This window comes from Bactrocera tryoni, chromosome 1, assembly GCF_016617805.1.
Source record: "Bactrocera tryoni isolate S06 chromosome 1, CSIRO_BtryS06_freeze2, whole genome shotgun sequence".
Lineage (NCBI taxonomy): Eukaryota > Metazoa > Arthropoda > Insecta > Diptera > Tephritidae > Bactrocera > Bactrocera tryoni.
This window is the reverse complement of record NC_052499.1, coordinates 81022570-81044892: the sequence shown is the minus strand read 5'-3', so window position 1 is coordinate 81044892 and position 22323 is coordinate 81022570. Positions and strand designations below refer to the sequence as shown.

The 22323-nt window shown below is 34.8% G+C and overlaps 1 protein-coding gene across 1 annotated transcript in view; it reads right to left on the bottom strand.

Moving 5' to 3' along the window:
* Positions 1–22323, bottom strand: part of LOC120778527 (protein toll) — a 306345-nt gene that overhangs the window by 70528 nt on the left and 213494 nt on the right. The gene's annotated exons all lie outside the window — the stretch shown is intronic.

The following is a 22323-nucleotide window of genomic DNA, read 5'->3' as shown; positions in this document are numbered from 1 at the left end:
AACAACACCTACACCAACAACAACGTCATCAACAATAATAATAATGGCAATAAAAACAGCAGAGTGTCGCGGCGGGAGGGGGAGTGGGAAGCCAAACAGCACTAGTAATGATAGTCGTAATAATGTTGGGGGGGAAAAAACTTTCAAGTCAAAACCAGAGCGGGAAAAGCTGACTTGTAGTTATCGGAAGTTTAAAGCGTAAGGAGAATTTACGCTATTCATTCTGCGTCACACTGCAAATGGTTCGAAGCCGGGCGGACGAAGCTACTGCTGGAGCTGTTGAGGGAAGAAAATATAAGGCAAAGCGTAAAAAACTGGAATATCTTACTAAAGGTGGAGGCCGACTGTTGCGCGACAGCGGCTAAAAATGAAGTCACCAAGCATAATGATGACAACGCTAAGTAAACTACGGCTTGCGAGGAAATACGCAGAGCAAAGCCAAACATGACTTTCCATATGGCTAGCAAAGCAACGCGGTTGTGGACTTGGAGAAAAACATGAACAGCTCAACTGACGCTAATGGACGGCAGTACAATGCGCGCTGGAACAGCACAAGTTTTATGAAGGAACGAGGTGGCATAGGTACGGGACACTCAACATTTATAGGCAATCAGATATATATATTAATATATATATATATAACATTGATAGAAGATATGTTGAAGGTCTAAGTAGCAAAGACAACCATTAAAGTAGCAGCGAGCATAATTTAAAGACGATACACTACTTTAACATATTTATAAGAATGTTTACCCGTATTATATGTAAATGTGTAGATCAGACTAGCACAAAATCTTGATGGTTGTAATGCTGTTAAATGTTGGCCAATTAAGGGAAAGTCGGTTACTTGGAATGTCACTTGCCAGCGCTTTGCGTTGATATTATTGCTGTTTCTCGAACTAAAAAGGAAGCATAGGTATTCAAAATATTGTAGTAGTAAATTGAATGTGGTCTAGCAAATATTGGACTTGTGTAATTCTAAAGGATTATTAAAAACAAGTAAAAATGTTAACTTCGGCTGCAGCGTAGCTATTATACCCTGGACAAGTGCATTTCTTATAGCATATAAGTAATATAATAACGGGAGGTCTGAGTATACTTTTTTTAACAGATTTTTTACTTTTTTTGACAGATCGCGTATGAGTCGTGTCAGGTTGTCATGCTATTTTTGTGCAGTTTTGTTTAGCATTTCATCCTGGAAAGACTTACTACTGAAAGTTTACAAATCGTTCAATTATATTACGAAAATTCACGTTCTGTTAAGAATGTGTTTCGCGAGCTTCGCTCAACTTATGGTCAACATAATCGGCCTACCGAGCGAACTAATCGAAACACCATCACTCATCTTGAGACCATGCAATCATTATTGGATAATATTATACCGAATAGACCCCGTCCAGCACGCAGTGAACAAAATATAGCAGCCGGAGCTGGAAATGTACACTAAGACCATGGAGCGTCAATTCGGCTCTGTTCAAAACAACTTGAACTGAGGTATGGAACGACTTGGCGCTTTTTACGTCGAGATCCTAAATTGAAAGCAAATGGCTCGACCTTCCTAAGGGCACTTGAAAGTTCCAAAAAGATTTCGAGCCAAATTTTTTTCAGCGATGAGGCCAATTCCTGGCTAAATGGCTACGAAAATTTGGGACGAAGACAACCTGAAGACATTCAAGAGCTGCCATTTCATTCAGAAAAAAAAACGGTTTGGTGTGGTTTGTGTACCGGGGGAATAGAAATATGGACCGATTTCTTCAAAAATGATGTCGGTAAGAACTTAACCTTCAATAGCGATCGTTATCGTGCCATTATAACCGACTTTTTGATGGCTGAAATTTAAGTTTGTAATATCGGCGACATTTGCATTCAACGAAACGGCACCACTTCCCACACAGCGCATCAATCAATGGATATATGGAGAGAACACTTCGGTGAGCACATAATTTTATGTTTTGGTTCAGTCAGTTGGCCACTAAGATAGTGTGATATTACAGCGCTAGACTTTTTCCTGTAGGGATATTTAAAGACTAAAGTTTATGCGGACAATCCCGCTTCGATTCAGGCCCTGGAGGTAAACGTTACGCGTTTCATTCGCCAGTTACCAGTCGAAATGCTCGAACGTGTCATCGAAAATAGGACTCAATGGATGGATCATCTGAGAAGAGGCCGAGGCCAACATTTGAAAGAGATAATCTTCAAAAAATAAATGCCAAAGAATGATCTTTCGATTGATAATAAACATTCCCCATTAAATGTGAAGTTTTTGTGTTTTTTCTTAAAAGGGTTACATTAGTTTACGGGTTTTTTTATTGTCTTATTAAATTCTGCAACAGCTATAAGATATTGTCCTAAATTTTCAAGTTGATCAGAGTAATAGTTTCGGAGATACAGCCTTGAGAGCTTATGCGCTCGAGGTTAGCTAGCCTAAGAGGGCCGTCTTTAAACGCGGCAAGATTTCCCGAGAACTACTGACAGACTTGGATGAAGGAACCTTTTTCTATTGCAACTATTTGAAAAAAAATGTCTGCCAAAAATCCAAGTTTCAGTTTTTTTTCCTTCGTCCAACTTCTAAGTTAAGGTTTTAACTAAAACACTTATTTTTTCCCATTACATGATCCTGTAAGTAGTTTTCCTGCCAAGGCGGGCGCATCTTTTTTTACATTTTTTCAGTGTTTTTTTTCTAAAAAAAATATATGGCGTTTCACAGGGTGCACTTAGTGAATACAAATTTTCAATATTTACAGATTAGCGCATTTATGCTAAATTTAAGTTCTTGTCAAGATAAATAACATATAAGTATTATTTTAGTCGCTAAAACTTGGAGAGTGGTGAATCGATTAAGTCAAATTAGTTGAAATACTGAAATACAAGAATAAAAGAAACAGATTATAGCACTTTGACGAAGGAACTACGTATCTTCCTATATTAAAATCAAACTGGATATATTTTTCTTGCTTTCACAAGTAATTTTGTGACAATAGAATGGAAATACTAAACTTAGCGAGCAGAGAAGTGGTGAATGGAAGACGAATGTTAAGCGTTTGAAACTTAAGGAACAAATATTTGAATGAATCTTAATTGCAGTGCCGTTATTTGTATGACAATGCAAGGCAAATTATAAAAGAATCGGTGATCGCTGCCCAACAAAATTATTTCCTTTAATGCTGATGATTGCGTGCTTATTTTTATCTTATTTTCTGCCTTCCCAGTTATTATATATATTATCGGCGTATTTCTTTCTTTTGTGCGCGCGCACGTGTACCCATTTTTTTCAGCGTCACTGTAATATGGAGAAATATTGTGCAAACGATGCCATTAGTGATTCCATTTCAGTTGTTTGCTATAGCGACCGTAAGCAGCAAATACATATGTACGCGGTGTAAAGGCGCTGCTGGCGAAACAATGGAGAAAAATATGACAATAACAGCAATAACAACTATGGGGTTGTCAACAAAGGCGATGTCAAGCGGCAAACGACTGTAGCAACATATCAATAAGCCAGTTAAGTATGTGCACATGTATGTGTGTGCGTGTATGTGTGGTTAAGAATATTCTCATTTAGCAACGCACTGGACTCTTAGCAATATTGCTACACTTTTCTATACTTTTGCTGAGCGTGTGTGCGTATTTGTGGCATGAACACTTGCGACTTGCGGAAGGAGGCAAGTGGCAGCCAATCTTGGTCAGTAGTTGCCAACAGGGTATTAGTTACAAGAAACAGCTGCGCCGGAGTATCTGTAGCGTTTGCAATGGCCGAACGGGCGAACGGTTGAGTTGTGTTGCGGTCCGCTGCGTTCAAGTGATTGTTGTCGCAACAAAAGTGCCAGCTAGTTGTTGTTGTTTGTTTGTTTGTAGTTGCTTGTTGGTGTTGTTGTTGTTGTGTTTACTATTCCACCACTGCTATTATTGCGTTATAAAAGCACTCTCTTGAAATTGTCGCTAAATGTTCATGGTCATTCGTTGAAATGTTTATCTTTAATATTGTAACCACAACAACTACTTGTATATGCGTATGTTGTTGCTGTTGTTGTTGACTGCTGTGCTGCACTGACTTGGCTTGTTGATGTTTAACTGCTGCCAACCGACTCTTATTGTTGTTAAAGACCATTATGGATGGTTAATACTTTTGCTTTTGCTTTTGTTTCTATTTGTGTTTGCTGTTTCTTAGCAATCACATTTCAGAAGTTTTTGTTCTATTTTTGTTCTATTTTTGTTCGACACACACACACATACTCATGCTGTTCACCCTTATAGAAATGCGCGCTGTGTTAGTCGGAAGGATGTGCGACTCGTTAAATTTCTATAATCACGCGTTATTGGTGAACTGTCTCGTCGTTACTCCAATAACTGCTGTTAGTATTTGTTGTTGTTGTTATTGTTTTTATTAGTGCTGTAAGCTATTTTAACGCTTGCCTGTTGTAAATCGCGAATGCAATGAAAGCTGCTTTATTGCCATCCTTTTGATGACCTTATAAAGGCAAGCTTGGCGGTGCAAGAGACAGTGGCGCAAGAAGCTTACATCGACTACCAGGTATTGGTTACCAAGATAGTGGTCGGAAAGAAAATTTGAATTTAGATAAATTTTTTTAGTACTCTGAAAGATAATTGAAGTTTTTTTTTCATATTTTTTGGATTATTTTGTGTTACAATAAGTGATCTGTTTCTTTTGATTCAAAATTTAAGCTTGAAAAAAAAAAATTTAATTACAGCAATTAATTTAAGAAGAAAATATTTTAACTTCGACTACACAGCAACTATAATATTGGTAACAGCTGCACATCTTTATTGGCGTAGACACTGCTTACAAGGTTATAGCCGAGTTTAATCGTAGAAGGGTATAAAAAATCTTAATTTTGAGTTTGATTGATGAGTTTGTATGACAGCTATATGCGTTTGTAGGTCGATACCAGGGTTCTGATAAATAATCATGGACAAAATCTCAGCGTGATATCTCCAGAATCGATGGACTAGTTTACGCATATACAAACATGGCTATATCGTCTCACAACGTCACACTGAACATAGCAGGTAAATTTTACGTTTTTGTTTTTTTTAACATAGTTCGCTTTAGGGATGATATACTGATTATAGCGACTCTTCAACGTTTTGATACCATTTTTGTTGTACGAAAATACAAAGGTAGAAAGATTTGTCCTTTGTTTCAAAATCGGTCTCAGTTCTTGGTGAACTCTTCATTCGACGAAAATTTCTTCCCAGCGAGCATTCTTTTGAGATCTGAGAACAGAAAATAGTCGTTGGGGTCCAGATCAAGAGAATATGATGGATGCGCAAGTAATTCGAAATTCAATTGTGAGATTTTTGCCGCCGTTTAACTGACTTTTGATAGGGTGCATCTTCTTGGTGAAGCAGCACTTTCTTTTTCTTAACAGGCGGACGTTTTTCGGCGATTTCGTCCTTCAAACGATCCAATAACGCTATGTAATTGTCGCTGCGGATAGTTATTTTTATTTCAAGGTAGTCAATAAAATTTTTTTCATGTGCATGCCAATATTAAGACGTCATATCATTCCAGCCGTCTATTGCCTTTTCTACACTTTGGAGTGGGTTCATCACGTGCAGGCCACTCGAGTGACTTTCGATTGGATTTCAGAGTGAAATAATGAAGCCATGTTTCATCCACTTTCACATATCGACGCAAAAACTCGGTTTTATTACGCTTGGGCATCTTCAAACACCGCTGTGAATCATCAACTTGTCCTTGTTTTAGCCAAAATTCAGCTCGCGCGGCACCCACTTTCCACAGAGCTTTCTCATATTAAAATATTTGTGAATGATATGATATCCACGTTCAATGAATATCTTTAGAATGCCTGACATCTCGAACAACTTCAATTTACGATCATCCAAAAAATTTTGTGGACTTTTTTGAATGGTTTCGAACTATTTTCGTCGGAAATAATCTCTTTTGGACGTCTACTGCGTTCACCGTCTTCGGTGCTCATTTCAGCACGTCTAAACTTGGCATACCAATCCAAGATGGTTGATTTTCCTGGGGCAGTGGCCGAAAACTCGGCTTCAAACCAAAGTTTTGCTTTAACTGTATTTATTCCTTTAAAAAGCAATATTATATCAATACACGAAAGCTCTTTTAGAAATCTTCACTGCCGTTAAAGAGGACAATCTTAATAATGTGTCCACGATGGTCGGGTCTATGCCAAGGACTGTTAACTTGGCACCATTCCTCGAAATTTTTTCAGCAATGATTTCTGCCGTGCTCACAACAACAATAGTCTAGATTAATGAATACATTAGATGTAATCTAATAACTTAAAATTTGTATTCGGGACATGGTACTAGGAAGTAATGCTTTCTCTTAGTAAAATAAATAAAAATGAACTCATGTTACGTAATTAATTCGATTATAGCAGTAAAAGTTTGATATTAATTTTTCTACTAAATTTAATTTTCAAAAATTTTTTTACTAAAAAAATTATACCGCAATTTATACAAAATTTTCTTAATAACTTATAGTAAAATATCTAATAACGAATTACATAGTTCACACCCACTGTACATGGCGCACAAGATATTTAATCCGCCGCCGAGCAACTGCCACTTGATATGTCACAGCTGCCAATGCTGCTGCGTCTGCGCGCGCCGATAAGGGCCAGTGTCAACATAACTGACTCTTGTTTTCCGCCGCGCTTGCACTGGCCGTCCGCTGCACGCGCGCTAAAAATAGCAATAATTCCAGTTTTGTGTGCATTTTAATGACAGCGTGTTGTTACTCTTGGCTCGTCACTTGCCGTTGCTGCCACAGCGAATGTGCGGCGCATTGAGTGCGGCTAACTTGAGCTAACTAGAAACGCATTAAACTCGAATTGACTTGTAGGGCAGATAATTGACTTTGCAATACTAACTTAATGCATTTAAATATGTGAATTTACGGTGTGGTGTTTAAGGCTGCGGCGAGCAATTCTACATTTCAAAGAGCTAATTGTAATACAACGGGGCATAGAGTATGAAATGAAGTAATCAGAGTTGGATTTGTAGTACACCTAAAATAAATTTTAGTTGATGATTTTTTAGTTTTCAGAAAAATGTTTTATTTACTTTTATTATTTGGTATATCAATCTTGATTGCAGCACCTTAGAAGCAATTTACTCGCAGTAGAAAGCAATTTTCCAAGCACTTTTGTTCTAGAAATCTAGAAATTTCATACGAAAAGTTTTTCGAAGTTTATCTTCTAAATATTATACCCAACCCAGCATTTATCACTCCCCAGTCTATAGTAAAGATCTCCACTAATAATTTTTCAAACTCTATAACTGCTCCCTTGGGCCTAAGCACCCGACTTTAATTGCCTTGAAACCGCACAAATTGCACCATTTGTTCAAACTCGGTTTATGACAATCGTAATTTCAGTTAGCAACATTTACGCCATTAATCGCCGGCTATTAAATGCGAAAAAATCAGCGGAGGCGATGAGAATGCAAACAGGTTCAAGCGGAAGCTGCTGGAACTGGTCAAAGTTTCCGCTGAAACGGACGCTTGTCTTTATGACTACAAACATGTGTTATTGCTTCGGCCATTGCCATTTGCTATTTATTGCCAATAGAACTTCTGCTCATCTTGTGCTTCTTGTTTATGTGTTAACAATAAATTTTATTAACGTAATTAGTTCTGGCCATTAAGCCGCACTACCGGTTTTCCGCATTCAATTGCTGCCACATATCGGCAACGATTTGAAAGCTTTTATGCGGCGATAAATTTACAAATAAATGCCTTCCATTACAGAAGATTTTTATTTAAATAGGTTTAGGATGCAGTCTGATGTCTCAGATAACGATTTTGAGGAAGTGATACCTTATAAGTCAAGAGAAATTGTTTCTTTACATTGTGATGGCAGCATTGTATTTACTACTGCAATGCTGGCCAGCTTTTGGTTTCAAATATTCCAGGTATGCTACTGTCAGTAAAATATGGCGAAATATTTTATAATGTTTTACATCGGCTTTTGCTGCTGTTCCATAAATGTAAAGCGTTTAATATTTAACCAAAGATGCATTGTGGCAAAAATGGAATTGTAATCAATCACTCCCCGGGTAAGTGATATTTAAAAAATTGTATTTTGCTAAGTTGGTAGAACTGTTCTTAATTACGACCCCAAATATGAGCGCGATCTGCCAATTAGTTTGTTTACAGCTGCCGCTTAAGTCGGTACACCTCAGTAGTGCGTTGCGATTTTTATAATGGCTAAAAGTATTGAACAAAGAATTTGTCTAAATTTTTGTATTTCTAAGCCATCGAAGACGGTCGACAGTTCGTAGAAGATATGCCACGTTCTGAACGACTTTCGACCTCTTCAATTGATGAAAATATTAAAAAAGGAAGGATAGGAAGGATGTGGTGCTTGGAAATCGTCAGGCAAACGTTTGAGAGATTGTAAGAGAGTTCGATATCTCTTGCGAGTCAGTTCGAATGATTTTGGTGGATATTTTGGGTAGGAAACGCGTGCTTGCCCAACTCGTTCCGATGTAGCTGAATTTTTTCAAAAAGAGTATTGTAAACATGTCTCTTTGGACATGCTTGAGCGTGCGAATTCCGATTACACAATCATCGAGAACATTATAACTACCGACGAGACATGGGCTTATGAGTGTGACATGCAAATAAGTCAACAATTATCGGAATGGAGGGGTAAAAATGAGCCGAAACCAATAAAACCACAACCAAGGCGCTCAAAAATCTCATGGGGCTTTTCTATATTCGCGGTTTAGTGCATCATAGATTCGTTGCGGAGGGACAAACGGTCAGTAAGGAGTTCAATTTGGCCGCATTGAGGCCGCAGTTGTGGGAAAACATGGATTTTACACGTTGATAATGCACCATTGCATTGAGTCACGATTGTGTCTGAGTTTAGAGCCAAATGAATACCATCGATCAAATACCGCATTCACCAGATTTGGCTCCATGGAATTTTTTTGTGTTTCCCAACTTGAAATTAAATAATAAAATATTTTTCGTTTTATAGCCGAGTACTTTTTTGGCAAAATGTAGCTTCTAGAAAGAACTTCCGACTGGATTTATGTTCAATATATCGGCCAATATATGTATGAGTTATCTCAATTAAATTCAGTAAATGCGGTTTTCTACGTTGCATCTCTGTTCCCCAAATGGATAAAATCGGAATTTTCAAACATCTGGTTTACTTTACTCCTTATATTAAAACTATGTATGGTTGATTGTATGTGAAGTACCCTAATTAATTCAGAGAGTATCTGTTTCTGTTAATAATGTATAGCAGTGCCAAAAATAAATGAAATCGGGTCAATTCTACAACTTTTTCCCATATACCATATGAATTATTGTTAAACATCCGGTTGGCCAAATACCGAATTTTTTCACTGAATGTATAATATTATTGCATATACTTTAGTTAAATGCTGAAAAATACGAGAAATTCCATTGCAAGACATATAAACATTTCCCTTATTCTATCAAACCTTGTTATATGTATTACTGACTTAACGCTGAACAAGAATGGAGTTGATCTAGACCTTGGCCTCAATCTCATAGCCCTAATATTATTAAATTTGATAAGCAACTACTGATAAATGCATAGACTTACTGTAGTGTTTTATCCGAACAGGTGCGGTATTGTACAGCTTTTGTTGAGAATTAATCTGACTAAACGAGTGACAATTATCTTCACAATAATATTTTTGGCACAGCAAGAGAAAAGTAATCGAAAAGGCTCTAATCTCTTCAATAGAAGTTATTTTGTTACTAAGTGTGCTATATTTATGCAAAAGGTGAAAGAAATTTCAATAACAAAACAAAGCTGAAGAAAGTTGTGCTAAATGCATGAATCGTCATTTTCAACAAAGCAAAAAAACGAATATTTTTCTCTAAGCTGATGAAGAGTGGTCAAATGTGATAATGACTGCACATAAAGAACCCGTCATCAAATTGTCATAACTTGTGAAATAAAATTATTTGTAAAACTCATTTGCAGCTCTCCCTCATTTCTGCTACCTACAACTATTTATTTATAATAATTTCTGCAATCATGACTTGAGGAAATAAAAGCTATTGCTGTGCTTCTTGATGTTTTCAAAGTGGCTTTCAGTCACACTTTGCATAAATTTAACAGAGCTATAGTTCTTCCAAAATATTTTTTTCAGATATAATTTTTGTTCATTTGTTTGTGTGCGAGTGGCTGTACAGTAAGTGCCATTTATTTAGTTGGAGTGCTCGCACTTTTCTTATTTAACAACTTGTTCAACTACTCAACTATTTAAGTGAATTGCTGAGCGAACAATACAATGCATTCATTCATTTCAGCAATTCATTCACTCACACACACAAATACAAGCGCACACACAAATGCAAATGCGCCGCGTACTTTGCAGAGTTGGTACAATCGTTGGCTTATGCTTTGACTGCCAGTTATTTACACTCATTTGTTATGCAGCTTATTATGTATGAGTGTTTGTCTGCACATATACATATATATATATATATACGTATGCGTGTGTGTTCGTCGACATGAGTGCTGACGGTTTGTGCTGCTGATCAATCAGCGCAAGTTGAGCTGGGAAGAAAGCAGGCAGCAAAAACTTTGCTTGCGGGCTTTGCAGGAGTAGTGCTATTGCACTTTCTTAGCGCTGTCATCAGGCAGGCAACAAAGGCCACTGAATGGCTGCGCGTTCTCGCATTGTTGCATCGCCTGCTCCCACAGAAGCTGTCGCAAAACTTTGAAGTCATGCAATTGATTTGTATTTTCTTGCACTGCACCGTTTGTACAATCTCCATTTCCACACTTTTGTTTGCTATTCATGGCACTTTCTTCTTTATTTGATTTCATTTCTTTTTATTTTATTTTTTTTTTCTTAATTTCTCCGACAACAGCAGTTTTCCCATTGTTAGTCAACTGATTAGTTGCGAAATACTTTGGTTTCATTTGTTGCGTGCATTGTTGTTGTCGCTGGTCGTCTTGACGTTATTCGTCTTTTCTTATTTTCACACACACACACACACACCAATACATGATATGCATAGCCTTCAGCTTGTGTTGGTAACGTATACGCCATGGTGATTGAGTAGTTTGCGATTTTTGCATTTCATTTGCGCAACTACTTACTTTGAGAGGAAAAATTTCTATGACAGCGCTATTGTAATGCAAGTAAGACATTTGTATACTTTCTGCTGATTTCTTATTTAACTAATTGTCACGAATCATAAATTAAAAATGAGAAAAAATATGCAAAAGGTAAAAAACAAAACAATTACTGTTGCCTACAACATTGGCAGTTGCTTCTCAATCCTCTTTTCAGAATTATTAACTTTGTGGCCTAATTATTCTGAGCCATAGCATGCTATGGCATTCTTTCTTTGCCTGCTTTTGAAGAGAATTTCTTACTGTTTTTACTTTTTGGCATAAATGCAAATAGATTTGATGAAAAACCACAAGTGAGAGTTGGGATTGCTTTCGGAGGAGAGTAAACAGAGAAACCGGAGGAGTCTCTTAATTAAGAAAAAGTATACGATATATAAATAAATATTTCTTTTACTATTCAATTTTCTCTTTCCCAAAATATTAAATGGAAAATGTATTAAAAATTGCTTACGTTTGTTGCCTTTTAAGGAAAAGTAGCATGATTAAGAATTAATTTAATTATGGCATTCTACGAGATTTGTTAATAAAACAAGAACAAATGCTAGCTTGCACCGAAGGTGAAATATCTTCACAAATAAAAAAGCTAACTTGCATCGAACTGAATTTTCAGTGGTTGGTTTGTATGGCAGCTATATGCTATAGTGATTCGATCTAAACGATTTCTTCGGAGATTGTTTTGTTACCTGTGACAACAACCCATTTTAAATTTCTTGAAGATATCTCGTCAAATGGCAAAGATTTCCATACCAGCACCTAATTGTGATCGTTGAGTTTGTATGATAGCCACATGCCATAGTGGTCTGATATCGGCAGTTCGCGCAAATAAGCAGCTTCTTGAAGAGAAAAGAAAGTACACAAAACTTCAAAACGATAATTAAAAAACTGAAGCACCAGTTGTGGCATATATGATCGGGCGAACTGGCAGACTAGCATGGCTAAATCGACTTAGCTCAGCTTTTAATATATAATATATTTAACAGGCTTTTTGACATTTTCTTGCAGGTTTTTAATACTTGGTGGTCAACTTAATATACCCTGCTCAGGATATAAATATAAAAAATTACAAATATGGAAGTACTAAGTTTATACTCTTCCAATTTGTAAAGATCTAAGCCATCGTAACGCTTTCAGGCGTGACAAATTTTATAATAAAAATGTAGCGAAAGTGTTTAACAGTCATTATTCGATGAAAGGATGAAAGATTCATAATCATGCTTTCTGTCTTATTAGCTTTTGTTATAGTCGTAGATTGACTTAGACATTTTACAAGATTTTGATTTTGCTTTAGGTGAGAGATTTCTGTATTTAAATCAATCTAATTAACTCAAATGGCACATATTTATATCACATAAACTTAAGCAATTTAATTTATTGGGTATATGAGGAAAAGATCCACCAGAGAAAGGCACTCAAGTGTACTCGAGAACATATTTCCCGCAATTTTATTAAACTGAATCACACACTCACCGACATGTTTGACAAAAAATCCTCTATAATAATGAAAATTATTATTTTTGTAGTATTCAGTGAACCGATTTCTCGAATTAAACTAAAGTATACCATGTTCACTAATACTTGTCAAGATCTTTTACTTATATTAGATATATGAGGGGTAGGAAAGTTACCCATTTTTGTTGAAAGGGACAATGTTTGTACCATAAAAATATTTTTTTTCTGTTTTCTATGTTAGACTAACCGATATTATTATACCCACATACCACTTTGAGCAAAAAATAGTCAGACTTTTTAATTTATAATAAATAATCGCCATATACTTTTTTCCTGGGTTTGTATGACTTTATATGCATTTCCCCCATTTGCCCACTCTGCATCCGCCCCTGCCTTAGGTGATAATTGTTTTGTTGTTCAAGCATGTGGCTGGACAATGCGTTGACGACAGAACCCTTACCGGGACAGCTATCAACATCAACTGCTGATCAAAACGTGAATAAAATTAAAGAATCGGTGTTTGAAAATCGACAATTAACAGTCAGAGATCACAGGCATCTTTGGAATATCGGAAGGATCAGTGAAAACAATTTCGAAAGATCATTTAAGCCTAAGAAAAGTGAAAGCACAATTGGTTCCAAGTTTTTTTTAAAACTGTGTCTTATTAACTTCTGTGAAACAATGTTTTCTGACTATAGGGATGTCATGAAACGTATTATTACTGACGATGAGTCTTGGATCTAAGCTTAAGAATCAGAAACGTACAATCAATTGGCTGAATATCGTGGCAAAGGTGAGCCGAAGCCAAAAAGAACCACAAAAACCATATAAAGGCAGATCAAAAATCGATTTATTTTCGATTATTGAGTTTTGGTGTACTACAAATTCCTACCAACTGCCCAAACTTTCAACAAGAAATACTATTTGAGTGTTATGCGCCATTTGCGTGGAGCTATTTGTGAAGGGAAGCCGCAATTATGAGCCGACACCTCTTGGTTTTTGCACCACGAGAATGCACCGCATTGATTCTTTGTGAGTTTTTGAACTAATACCGCGCCGCAACCACCGTATTGGCTTGATTTAGCTCCGTGTAACCTCTGGCTATTGCAAACTCAAACGACCGCTCCGTGGAAACCATTTTGAGTCAATTGAAGACATTGAACGTGAATCGCTACGCGCGTTGAAGGTGATTTCGAAAATTGACTTTAATAACTGTTTCGAGAATTAAAAAAAAACATAAGTGTACTGGGGTTAAGAGGGATTACTTTGATGAGGACAATACGAATTTTGAAGAATAAATTATGAATTGTTTAATTATGAACAAAGTCTTACTATTTTTTGCTCATAGTAGTATGTGCGGTTGCTGACGAAAACTGTGTAGCTGTTCCAATAATTACTCTATTTTATAATTGTTCAAATGTCTCTTAAATTTTCTCAAAAAACAATACATATATTTATTTCAATGTGCTAAAAACGAATGTGTTCTTCTTTTTACTCCCTCTATCTTTCTCGAAAAAATGAATACAATGTAGTAAATTACATTTAATTGAGCTCATGCTTTGATTTCTTATTAAATCGTTAAATAAATTCTATGCTATAAAAAATTATTAATTTTAAAAAATTATGTATTACATTTTTCATGAGCTAAAGCTTTATTACAAAACGTGAAAAATGTTGTTTGCGTATCAATACATTGTAAATGGGCCATTCCATGCAAAATTTACATTAAAATTTGTTTTCTTGCAAAATATTTTTAGTTGGTCTTTGAGCCAAGAGAGGGCAAGTATATTTTTGTTTCGACCCAGTATGGAAAATTTAGATTTCAGAATTTCCAAAATTCCAACTTGTAAAAAAGGTTTCATCAAATATTTGCGTATATGAGGGAAAGATTTCATTATAATAATAGCTTGCTGTCCTCTTCTTCACGATTTTTTCTTCAGCTTTCCAGTGAGATATACATACGTTGAATTTTTCAGAATTTTTTTTATTAACAAAAAGCACTTTTTTATACAAAAATATTTTTTTTTCAAATTTTTTTATTCAGTAGAATTTTACCGATTTTTTTTTTATTAAAAAAAGCACAAAAAGCAAAAAATATAGTTTTTTTTTCAAATTTGGAATTATTTTTATTCCGTTTTTTTTAATGAAAAATTAACATTATAATACAATGTTTCCTGTCAAAGAACACAAAAAAAAATATTTTGTACGAAAGGAATACTCGAATGTAAATTTTGGGTGGAATGACCCACATATACACAAATGGTTATGTATAATTTTGTACAAACTCAATTACGCGCAGCCTTGCCACTTGTTTATTGAGCGAATTTTTTGCAAACACTTTCAATTTCGCTCGCTTACACATGCACACATCCACAAATATGCGCAAATATTAAGCTTCAATTAAATGCATAAATATATTGGCTCAACTATAGCGTTTTCAGCGCCGCTCGCATACATAACAAGGAAATATAAAGGCCTGGCTCTAATTAAAAGAAGGTCTGCAAGAATAGTGGCATAAAAAGTGCCATAAGTACTAGTAGAAAAGTGCGCTCTCCTTAAACTTTGCAGGCCGCCCTCAACGAAGTGATTTGGCAAGCACTCGACCTATTTGGAGGCACGAAATTTGCCAGAGTGTCAAAGCAAAAGAGGCCTCTTGCATTATGTATAAGAGTATATAGTTTATATACTACACAAGTGTGTAACAGAACTCCTCGAGCGGCAATTAAATGCACTAAATGTCCTTTGGCTAACTGGCAGCGAGCCTCGAGCGCTACAAATTCAAGTGACGCTTAAATGCATTTAGAAACGAATATATGTATATACACGCATATACATGTATACGCTCACACATACATTTACAAACTCGCCTACATGCGTGTGCGCCTGCCACAAAGCGAGGCAAAGCAACAAACACTAATTGAATATACAATTCGAGAACAGAGCAAAAATCGCCGAAATGCATTGCAGCAGGTTGAAAGTGGAAATAAAGTTCCAAGAATTTAGTCGGAACTTTTAATGGTCAATTAGAAATAGAAATACGCACTGCAGAGCAGTCTCAGTCTCGACAAATGCCGCAGCAAATTCTCGCAAAGCGACTAATGTTTGTCGGCTTATAGCAATGTTTGGCCGTTTGGTTGAGGGCTGCAAAGCTACAAAGGAGAGGACAATAAAAAAGCTGAGAAATTGTTAACAAAGTACAAGTGTGCCCTAATTGGTATGCACTGCTGTCGGCGACACTTCGATATATTTGAGGCAGCGCACACAAACACACACACAGGTATGCACACACATATGTATATTCACATAATGTCGCATTTCGTGCAGTTCCTTAATTGGCTTGCACTTAGCTGCTGGCTCCGAATTGCCACTGATTTATTTATTCATGCACCTTTTTGCTTTTGTTTTTGTGTGCTTTTTCCGCTGGTGGCACAAATCTGATTTGCCGCACAACCTCACTCGGTTTAGGTAATCAAATTTGCTGCCACAAAAAGCTGTGCAGCGGCGACAGTGGCAACTGTAAATAGTTTGTGGCCACAGATTCGTTTGAAGGCGCAAGCATTTTGCATGAAGATTTAATAATAAATGATATTAACACCAATAAATGCAAACCTCATGCTGTTGTTAGTGACCGGGTTGTGTGATACGGCCGCGTTAGAATGTCTTGGCTGTTGCCAAAGTGTGTAATCTCATCAATTTGGTACAGGAAAATTATTAAAATTTAAATAAACTTGTACAGTTTACCTTGTATATTCTTGGAGTGAATATGCTTAAAATATGACAGACATATACCTGAAATCTTTAATAATGCAAGAAGTATTCAAAATCGCTCGTTAAATTATATAAAACAATGAAAAATAAATATTGCGCCTAATTGCATGCTGTACTTCTTTCAAAAAGTATTACGATCGATGGAAAAACGTTGCCTACATTAAGTTAAAAAAGGCTTGACGAAGAACTCAAAAATGTGTTCACAGCCCAATGTGTAATTCAAAATATTCACTAATTTATCCATTTAATAAAATTAAAAACTTTAATAAATTTTTTTTTTAAATATAGAAAAAAATATGCAGAATTATTCAGTTTCCGAACAAGTTGTGTAAGGCAAAGTTTAGAAGTTTCTAGAAATTAGTTTTTAAAACAACTCACCGCCACAACGTACGATCTGGCTTCGATATGAGTTCAGATAAGTGGTTTAATTTTATAATAGTTGATTTCCGACAGCTATTGTTAGACCACCAGCAGTAATGCACTGAGACAACTCTCAAAAAATCGATTAAAAAATTTTACAATTTAAGCCACTTCAAAACGTATTGGTCTCTCCAAACGTTAGATAACATTATAGCAAACGGCCACCTATGGCATTGTACTCGTACACTCGGCTAGGCTTCTAAGAATAAATGTAAAATGTTTTAGTGTACCGCAAAGCTTTCACGAAAACTCTCAATCTTGCCAAGGCTTCTAAAAATAAAACTCAATTATAGTATTTTAGGATACAACACAGTTTTCATGAAAACTCCCAAATAAGAATTTCTAAGGCCTCGAATGTTAATACGCTCTCTGGTGGCTTGTTAAATTATTATTTTATTGAAATATAGACTAAAGCATACAATTTATTAATACTGCTTAAGAATTTTTCAAAATATATCTTTCTTATTTCAACTATGATTCAGATTCGTCATTACAATATTTGTTTTTAAAACAACTCAATAATAGTCAAGTGGAATGGTTTATGATCTGAGCCAAGTCGCACACCAGGCATGATTTTAGTTAAGACAGACACCTAAAAGGTATTTTAGTTTTAATTACTACATAAGTAGTAAGTTTCTTTTTCAGATAAATAAGTTTCTGTTTCAGATAAATTACAAAAAATGTAAAAAAAATTATTCAACATAAATGACACTGTGCTATTTTCATACCCTGAACAGGGTCTATTAAGTTCGCTACATTTGTTGGCACCGTCAATATGAATGATTCAAATCAAGTCCTTGTATGAAAGACTTTTTTATTTCACAAGATACTACGGAGATAATAGCCTTGAACTCATTAACAGTGCGTTCAGGGTTGATCAAGGATTGCCTAACCTCGCTATCAATAGCATCGAATATCTTTGTGATGAGACTGGTTTGTGAATCGCAGGAAATCATAAAGCTGACGAGCTAGCAAGGAAAGGCATCTTAGAACTATTATCGGTAGAATGGGAGCGGGACAGTGCTCCCGTAACTTCTTGCGTTCTACTACTACCATATATGGCTGGACCTCGCGGAAACTTTACTAGTGTTGGGCCACCATCGGTACATAAGCTGCCGCAAAAGCCTTTGTTCGATTGTTTTTTCAGATTTGGTAATGTACAGGTATGTATACATTTGCTAGAAGAAAGGCACATATTGAGGGTATATAGTTAATGTTAATGTTTTTTCTTATTTATATATATTTATTTTAAATCATTTACGTTTTTAATGCCAGTGTATTATAACGGCAATTGTCTGTGGACGTATAAATAACGTAAATTGGTAACTAGAGAACACAGGGTTGCACATAGCAATCATGAGTTAAGCAATAAGTGCCTGTGGTAAAATATTTGCGGCAAATACGTCATAAAAATGCATAATTTATGCGCAAAATGGGATAACAGACAAAGCGCAAACAACAAAAACAACAGCAATTAGAAATGCAGATATTGTACATATATATATATGAAAGCATATATATGAATATATTGCAGCATAAATAGCACAATGGCGATAAATTTTAATTTGCAGGCAAACAACAGTTGCAGCAGCGAAGCAAAACAACTGCAATGAAAGCGATAATAGAAATAACAATATTTATAGTAGTAGCAACAGCAACAACAACAACAGCAACGCCGCACATGTACTCGCTAAGGGAAATGCAAGTGAGAATTGCATAAGCTTAATATCAGTCCGAGTAACTGTACTTCATTATTAGTTAAAGTAGGTTGTAAGGGAACACCAGGAAGGACCTTGGGCACTGCAGCAGGGAGTACACGACAACAGGATGGCAAGTTTGAGCAGCAGTAGCAGAGCCAGCAGTGAGTGCAGCGGCAATTCCGGAGATGACTGACGGCAAGAGAATGCTAATGAATGCAGTTGGCGCAGCAAAGCATGAAAACACAACAACAAACAACGAAGCCAGCTGCATTAGTGTTTGCCCTTCCTAAGTGTATAGGTGTGGTGCGACTGTGTGTGAGTGTGTGTGCATTGTGCGTTTTGCGTTCAGCAGCTACTACATCCGTTAGTTTTAAGGACTTCCTTTGAATGAATAGTTGTGCCACTTGGTGGCAAGTGCAATAAATTATGGCATAAAAACGAAAACTGGCAACAATGAGCAGTATTAAGTGACTGCTGCGAACTGTGGGTGGGCGGAAGCGCAATGTGGAGCGAGCATATGTGCGTATGAGGCAAGTAGCGAGGAGAATTGTGCAAACGAGCAGGAAGGTTTGGTGGCATCAATGAGAAACGGTTGAGGGCAAAGCTGCGCTCAAGTGCTGCCGGACAGCGTTGAGGACGACGGAAATCTGAAGATATGCGTTATGATTCACAGTTAGCTTTAAATATGCGCTGCATAAATAAATGCAAAATTAGTTTTTGATGTTTTTTGTAGAAGATATTAAAATATTAAAAATATTTACGGGATGCAGCAGAGAGCTTTGTGAAAAGACGGTGTAGGTGGTGTATATCTTTGTATCGTTGTTGCCAACTAATTTATTTTGAGCCATTATTCATTAAACATTATTTTCAAAAATGAATTCATGAGTAACTTTTGAGTTAATGTGCACACCTAAATTGAAAGCTAGCGACAGACCGAAAAAGACCTTTTTCTGGTAATAAAAAAATAATAATTTATCAATCGTTTTAAGGTTTTTTGGGGAATATTTATACATATTTTAAGAATATTCAATATTATTGAAAAAAAAAAGAAATAGTTTTCGAGTAACATGGAATTTTCGAAGGCGATGAAACAAACTACTGCTCGGAATCACCTTCTTCATAAAGTAAACCCAAAAAAAAATGTCATGATTCATGGTATTGTCCCTACAATTACCTATGGTATACAATGGTTAATGTTATATAAAGGTCGAAAAATACCAAAAATTGACAATATGTTTTTAAAAATTTATGTTGAATTTTACTTATAATCTTGATCGCTTTTTGTTTGCCATAATTCGATTTTTGGTTTGATCAACAAAACTGGTACTTCATTGTATGAACAACCTAGAAAATTTGATGCTGATCGTTTCATTTGTCTCCGAGTAATCAAGCAAATTTGAAAAATGCTGTTACGAGAGAAATGTGTTTAAAGAGGAACTATTTACCTACATTGACCATATTTACTATTATTTTTGAAAAATTAAAAATTTGATTTTTTCGAAATTTCACCCTTGGTGTGTTTCTAAAGTCCCTTAAAATTCAAATTGTGTTTTATTCAATTTTCCGTACTTAATTTGTTTAAGTTTTTCTTTCTTGTGCATTTTATATTTTATTATTTATACATATATCTTATAATTTTTATTTAAGTTTTTTTAAATTTTTTTTTTTAATTTTATATAGTACATTTAATTTTTTTTTCATTTACATAAAAAAATACAATCTTAATATTTTAATTTTTTCTTTTTATGTATTTTTTCATATTTTTTCATATTTTTCATACTTTTTATTTTACATTTTATAATTTTATATATATTATTTCATATTTGTAAAATTTATAGCATTATTTTCCTTTATATTTCTTATTTTTATTTTTTTAATTTTATTTTTAAATTTATTTATTTATATCTTCATTTTTTATTTATTTTTCTTCCATTTAATTTCATTTAAAATTTTTATTTTTTATACTTTCTTTTTCATGTTTGAAGTTTTATATATTTTATTTTTCGTATTTATTAATTTAATTTCTATTATATATTTTATTTTTCTTTTATTTTTTATAATGTTTTATTTCATTTTATACTTTTATATATTTTATTTTTTTTTCATACTAAAAATTTAATTTAATTTTATACTTAAAACTTATATTTTTAATTTTTATTTTATATTTTTTATATTTTTAATTTTGTATTTTATTTTTATTTCATAAATTTTATATATTTAATTTTTCTTTTTGTGCTTGCATTTTGAATTTGTTTTTTTTTGCCTTTTGCCTTTTACATTTTACGTTTTTTATTTTAGATTTCATATTTCTTATATTATTATTTGTATTTTATATTTTAGTTTTTTATTTTTTATTTGTTTAGTTTACATTTAGTTTTTTATAATTTCCCTTTTCCAGTATTTTCTTTTATTTTTTGTTGTACATTCTCATTTTCATTTATTATTAAAAATGTATTTTATTCCATAACGGTATTCAATTTTCACACCAAAACTGCGCTCAAAGGTGTTTGTTTTCCTGCCATAAAATGTTCAACTAAAAAGTGATTTGCCACGTCCAAACAGCTTTAAATTCGCCATCCATTAACGCCATTGCATTTTGTTTTTGTTTTTTTGCCAAGAATTTATGCGCTTTGATATATCAATGTTCGATGTGTGTGTATGTGGAAGAATTAAAAATCAATAACACACATAAAATTTTCATTTACGACTTGTGGATGCCCCAAAAAGATTGCTATGATTATGCGCGCACACACCGAGTATCTACGAAGCAGCACAGGCATATGCGGGCAATCGAACACGTTTTATGACAGGTCATAAAAACCAAAAGGTGGTTATTGGATTTCGTTTTCCCATAAATTTCAAAATATTAATTTATTTATTTTATTATAAATTTTTTTTAAACATAAAAATTGTATTTTGTACGCCGGCGATATTTTCATATTTTTGATAATTTTTAAATGTGCGTGTGTTTGTGAAGGCTTTGCCAGTTAGTGCGATTCATGCTGGCGAGTACGGTGAGCTTTAAGCTTTATTATCAATGCAAGCGCGTTGGCAGAGACGATGAGCGCACGTATATACATATACTTGCATATATATATATTTATATACATATGTATATATAAGGTATATATCAAACGTGCTTATAGGTTCTACACACCAATATAATCTCGCATTCGATTATTCATGTACCCATATTAAATGTGTAGGCACGTGGAGGCTTTTTCATCACGGCGTGCTTTTGAGTGTGTGAGTATGTGTGCGCATTGAAAGCGATACCCTGGCAAATATACATTTTTCATAGAAATTTATATTTTTATTACTTTCACGTATATATTGAAAAATAGTTAAAAAGTAAAAACTTCACAGAAAAGTAATAAATATTTTTAATTTTTATATATTTTTAAGTAAGTATGCTATATATTGCCTAATAGTTCCGTTGCTGGTTCAATTGCGCGATAGCAGAGGATGGATATTTTACACCTATATAAGTATATATAAATTATTTATATCCACAATAAATCCGTGTTCTATCCTTAAGCCAAAAATCAGTTAAAAAGCTCAGTTTATTTCAATCCCTAGAAGCATTATATACCTTTACAAATCAGCAAATTTTGAGCATTTTTATTACAATTAAAAAAAATTATTTGCTGTTGTTGTTCGCAACATATTTTATGGCATACATGCATGCCTTCATAAGAGCCCGCCTTCACTCATTTAAAATTCCTCATTTGCTCGCCATGCTTTCATCACACTTAAGTTATGTGGCATCTTCGCCGCATGCCGCATGCCGCATGCGCTGACCGCAGCGTCAGTTGCAAATTTTTATTTATTTGCAAGCGTAC